This window comes from Telopea speciosissima, chromosome 11 (genome assembly GCF_018873765.1).
Source record: "Telopea speciosissima isolate NSW1024214 ecotype Mountain lineage chromosome 11, Tspe_v1, whole genome shotgun sequence".
Taxonomy (NCBI): Eukaryota; Viridiplantae; Streptophyta; class Magnoliopsida; order Proteales; family Proteaceae; genus Telopea; species Telopea speciosissima.
This window is the reverse complement of record NC_057926.1, coordinates 43,013,737-43,019,856: the sequence shown is the minus strand read 5'-3', so window position 1 is coordinate 43,019,856 and position 6,120 is coordinate 43,013,737.

The following is a 6,120-nucleotide window of genomic DNA, read 5'->3' as shown; positions in this document are numbered from 1 at the left end:
CTCAAAGGTGGCCATATGGTTTTGCAGATAAACTTGGAGGGAGTGATTAGAAACTTTCACCCTGGGGAAATGCTTCTGGAGTGGAATGAGTTGGAACCCCAGAATTCTTTGCCCGACATATTGACGCTGGAGGACCGGCAAGACTAACATAAGGCCACAGTCCATGAAACTCTAGCAGCTTACAATATGTTTTGTTTTGAGTTTTATAGTTCCGTCGGCCATCTTTTGTTTTAACTTTCAACCTAACTTGTGATGTGCAGGCTCAATTGTATTTTTTCCTTCAGTCAGTCTGCTCCTGGGGTTGTTTAGAGTGCAAGCCCCTTTTGTAAGTTCATATGTTTTAATATTTCAGATATTTTTTGTGTATTTCTTTCAAATATAGTGGAATTTGATCAAAGAATAGAATCAGTAGTTTGTGCTAAAATTTGCATGTGGGTGGTTTTTTGTTTTTGAGGGTGGTGGTGGTGGTGGTTGGGCTATGGATTGGGTCTTGTTGAACTGGATGATTTGTTCAGTTATGTACTCAGTGACTAGCATCCTTACATGTAGGTTTGAGATAAAGGGGTTAGATTAGAATTTTGTTAAATCACCAATAGTTGGATCGCAATATGGCAACCCCACAAGTGGGCTCTACAGATCCATTTTGATACTAGCCGAAATCCACTGATTGGTCATAGTCCGCTCCTGCCCAATCCATTTTTATATTACCAACTCCAGGGTATCCTAAATCCTTGTATTTTCATAGCCCTCAAAATGGTGGATTCCAATCTTTTCCAAAAGCTAAGGATCTGAATCTGAGGACTGAAATGTGATCACAATTTCTAGACAAGTCTGGATAATACTCTATAGTTGAGCTGTGGGATGCAGAGTTAATTATCCTTCTATCCAAGCTTGAAAAACTAGCTGCTATCTTTGATTGTGTTCTTGGATTCCAAGGTATGAGCTCTCTCTTTCTCTCTCTTTCTGCTGTGTGCGCTTGCGTTCTCAATTGATTCTGTCTTGTTATTCCTTGATTTTGGTGGAAAACCTTTTTTTGATAGAGGCTGGTCCAACTTCCAACCATCCCCCATCTATTTCCCTTATTTTTTCGGTTTTATTGGTTTTTATTTGAAATCTTTAAACCCAAAGAAACGAGTGTTTATTTCAGATTCATTAGTGTATGTTTAATCTATTCTCTCAGTGTTTTACTGCATTACAATTGGGTCATTTTCTGTGGTTGTTTTAACTTGCCTCTCTAATAACGGAGTCGACAAATTTCATATTACGAAATGAACAGTGAATTAAAAAAAAGGGCATACCTAGTGCACGAGGCACCCGCCAATGCTGGGTCTGGGGAGGGTCATGATTTACACAGCCTATCAGTACCTCACACCCAAATATCTGCTGACAGTTCTTAGAGGTTCCTTCCTTTTTCTCCTTTAAAAGTTGTTCTGTGGTAATTGTGATTTTTTCTTGTGTATTGTTTTTATGTTCTTACATTGGAGTTAGAATTACCTACGGTTCCTTGTGCATTGTTCAAAGATTTTCAATCCTGTCTCTTTTTGCTGATTTTGTAAGGTTTTTTTTTTTTTTTAATGTTTTATGAATTGACCGGAAATTGAGAGGTTTTATTAAAATTCCCTTTCGTTTTGTATTCTCTAGCATCCCAACCAGATGGAACAAACCACCGGTCTCTGTTTGCTGAAATTTAAGGGTTTTTTTTTTTATTTTATAAATTTTATAAATATTTTATGAATTGACCTGAGGTATGGTGCTGTGCAGAACAATTTTTATCTTGAATCCATAGAACTCTTCCGAAGCGTGTCTTGAACAAACCAAATTGATGTTGGCTCCCACCCTTGGCTGTGCAGCTCCTGTTAGTACCTTACACCCGATTATCTGCTGACAGTTGATAGAGGTTCCTTCCTTTTTCTCCTTTGAATGTTGGTCTCTGGTAATTGTGATTTTTTCTTGTGCATTGCTTTTATGTTCTTACATTTGAGTTAGAATTACCTACGGTTCCTTGTGCATTGTTCTCTGGTAATTGTGAATTCTAACTTGATATATAGATTAGATAGATAGATATTGATAGAGATTCCCTTTTTTTTTTCCCCTCATTTGAAAGCTGTTCTCTGGTAATTCTGATTTTTTCTTGTGTATTGTTTTTAGGTTCTTACGTTTGAGTTAGAATTACCTACCGTTTCTTGTGCATTGTTCTCTGGTAATTGTGAATTCTTACTTGATATATAGATTAGATAGATAGATAGATAGATAGATAGATAGATAGATAGATAGATAGATAGATGGTGCCTGTAGAGGGGAGGATGAGATAGTACCTTGACAGCCACAACTTTACTATCTCTAACCCTTCCATGAGCATAACACAAATTTTCGAAAGATGTAAGAAGCTATAGTAGGAGTTATTGAGAAACCATTTTGAACAATTAGAATCAAGGTAAAATTATTTTAATAAAATGTGAAAACTTAATGCAAATACCCTGTAGCCACAACCAAAACCCCCTTCCGCTATTTTACTTGATTAAAATTACCAGTAGCATTTTTTCAATTCTCAGTAAGTGTACTGTATAACATTCTGGATGCCTGAAACCTCTGAGGAAATATGAAACTGGTTGGATGATAGCTAAAGATAAAGTTAAAGAATGAAAGATGCATAAAATGGTATGTGAAAAAGGGCAGAAGAAATAGAAACACGAATACACAAAAAATTACAAATATAATTGGGAATGAAATTAGGAAAACTAAGGAACTAAAGTTTCAAAATCCATAAAGCTGGACTGGTTAGGAACACGGTAAAAGAAAACAGGGCGCTGGTTTGAGCATTCATTGTGTTATTCTGTTTCTTCTTCTTGGGAAGTCCTTTATTAGAGATTACAACATGCTAATGATGATATAGGTCAGACGTTTAGAGGCTAAAAAGCTATTGTTCGGTCCATTGTAACTGCAGATGGAGAAACAAGTTGTGTTATTGGACTATATTCAGTAGGATCTGGTAGGTTTTATATTGGTATTCTGCATCACTATATTATAGAATATCAACTTCATCAAGTTGCTGAAATATCTCTGATTGAGGTTTTCAGTAATCTGGTAGATTATCTCATTATCTATGAATTCTTTGGTTTTTAGTGTTTCAGCCCCTCCCCTCAAAAACTGTTTGTTGAATTTAAGATTATTTGGTTGATAAGCTGGTCTTTAGAAACTAGATGTATGTATACGTAGCACAATGAGGTCAACAACAGAAATTGCGATACATATGGCAATAGATAGTCAGTGTGAAACCCAAAGAACCCTTTTGTTCAAAGTAGCATAGAGATCTTTCTTCCAAAAAATAGTAGAGAGAACAAATATAAATGGCAGGAGAACGCACCAAAAGTGGTTCGAAGCCAATTGCTGCATATCCACTCAGCCAATTTGGATAGGCAGCCATCACATGGGCTTCGAAGCCTAAGAAGTCTGGCAGCTGTTCCATTTCTTACAAACACTGGTTCTTAGGTACTGACTGAGGTCTGAACTGCTTTTAACAGCAGTATTGTAGTTGGTAGAATCATAGCCACATGCTAAATCAGTAATCTTTTATTCGGTAACAAGTATATTCTATAAATACAGGTCCCCATACTTAAAAAAAGGTAATTTGCAGGATATTTTAAGTTTTATTTTTCATAAGCCTAATTTATTTGATATGGATTTTTTAACTCAAGGGCTCTCAAAAGTTTCAGGCAAAAGGTATATTAGTGTTTTGATGATTTACAGCTAACTGACTCATCACCTCGTTCGTCGATGAATTAGTACAGGATAGGACTCTGATCAGACTTCATAAAGTCTGTTCAAATAGACTGGTTACTGATGAGAATTTTGAGAAAACTTGCAGGCAAACCACACAAGACTACTAAAGTTGAATGTGCTCCAAAGTCACCATAGCTGTTTTTACATCCATGTATACACATTCACATATATATGATCCAAGAAAGTAATTTTGATTTAATCAAGAGGGGGAGCCGGGGGAGAAGAAAAACAATATGCATTATTCATAGGTGAATTGAGGATTATAGGTGTCAAAAGTGTGCTTTATTATATTTTATTTTTGGCAAGAGCGTGGTTTATTATATTGTTTGGTTGAATTTCGACACTTTTATTACTCTCTTTCTCTCTCTGCACCCACGATCTTCCCCTCCCCAATTTTCTTTCTCTCAAACACTCGAATTACGGGGATGTACACATATTAGTACAGTATACCGGGGTCCCCGGCCAGAATCACACGTGCAAGTTTCCCTGCATGTGGCTCGTCCGTGCTTTCCGAGGCGCTGCCTGTGACTCAGCATGGGAGAAGGGGGTGGAATTCGTGTGCAGAGCATTGTCCGGGCAGCGCCTATCAAGCAAAGCTTTCTTGAAGAGGTTGGGCTGGTTCCACAGAAATTGTCGTCCAAGGAAGTGTGTATAGCAACCTATCTCTTCAGTAAAGAGGTCGTGCGGTTAGTTAACAGGTCGGGACCGTTATTCACTGATTTGTATTTGAAACAGTGTGCGTCATCGTTATGGATGCACGGCTCATCTTCTCGTCAGAACGCCCTACCATCACTAGGATCTACTACTCAATTTAATTAAAAATCCAACTTTACCGCTCCGTGGGCCCCAAGGCAAAGGAGTACTCATAATTAACAATTTGAATTGCTTGGAAATGGTATGGAATTACTTTGCTTCACTTTAACAACTTCTCCGCCCTACCGACTTCGGATTGACGACTAGTCTTGATTGGAGCCCTGATTCGGTGTTGGAGACGAGTAGCTTGCTTTCATTTTTTCTTTCCTCATTTTGAATGCTTGGGCGGGCAGGCAAGCCACCTTGATCCGGCCGGTTTCGTGTGTGCCAATTAAGTGTGGCGATTGTGCGGGTAGAGAAGGTCAGGTTGGAACGCAGTACTCATTAGCAAGCGTCTAGTATATGCAGATATTTATACTTCTTTTCACATACGGAAATATGAAATTCAGACTTATGTGACAAGCCAAGGTCCGGAAAGGATCACTAATGAAATACCGCATTTAGAAGCCCATTTACTCCAAAATTTAGACAGAAATGGAATTGTGATGCTGGGATCTTGGGTAGAAGCGGGTGATATTTTATTAGGTAAATTAATGCCTCAGATGGCGAAAGAATCATCGTATGCTCCGGAAGATAGATTATTACCAGCCATTCTTGGCATTCAGGTATCCACTTTAAAGGAAACTTGTCTAAAATTACCTATCGGTGGAAGGGGTCGAGTTATTGATGTGAGATGAATCCAGAAAAAGGGGGTTTCCAATTATAATCCAGAAACATTTTGTGTATATATTTCACTGAAACGTGAAATCAAAGTAGGTGATAAAGTAGCTGGAAGCAAAGAAGAAACTCTTGAGCGCTAGCTAATCTACGACCAAAGAAGCAAGGGTGCTCTACGATCAGCTCACTAACCTATTACTAAGACACGTTAGCATGCTTTGACGTGTTAGCATGTCCATTTATAGTTGGGGCGTTAGCGTTTTTCTTGCTGCGTGAAATAGCTTTTCTGGCTACAGTTTCTGATACTCCACCCATTTCATAAAGTATTCGACCTGGTTTAATGACAAATACCCAATATTCGGGAGATCCTTTGCCCGAACCTATACGTGTTTCCGTAGGTCTTACTGTAACAGGCTTGTCTGGAATTATATGTACCCGTTTATTACTCTCTCTCTCTCTCTTCACCCACGATCTTTCCCTCCCCAATTTTCTTTCTCTCAAACTTTCACCCTCTTTTGAATTGTGTCAATCACCCTCAACATAGGACCACACGTGCAAGTTTACTAGCATATATATATTGGTATATTCCATGTACAAAAAGCTACATTCAGAACTCGTAAAATTGATATCCAGGATTGAGTAGACCACAAAACCTTCACCCAACAAATTACATTTTATTTCTTTTCACAGCCTCACACATAACTAAATACCACACCCTCAATCATTCTTAATCCTTTACAAATCCATTCTATTAACATATCCCAATCAAAACAAGCAGGAAAGGAAAGAGAAATATATATCTATAAGCTAAGGTTATGTTTGGTATGCATTCTTGGAATGCATTTTAGGTCGATTTCACATTCTTAGACG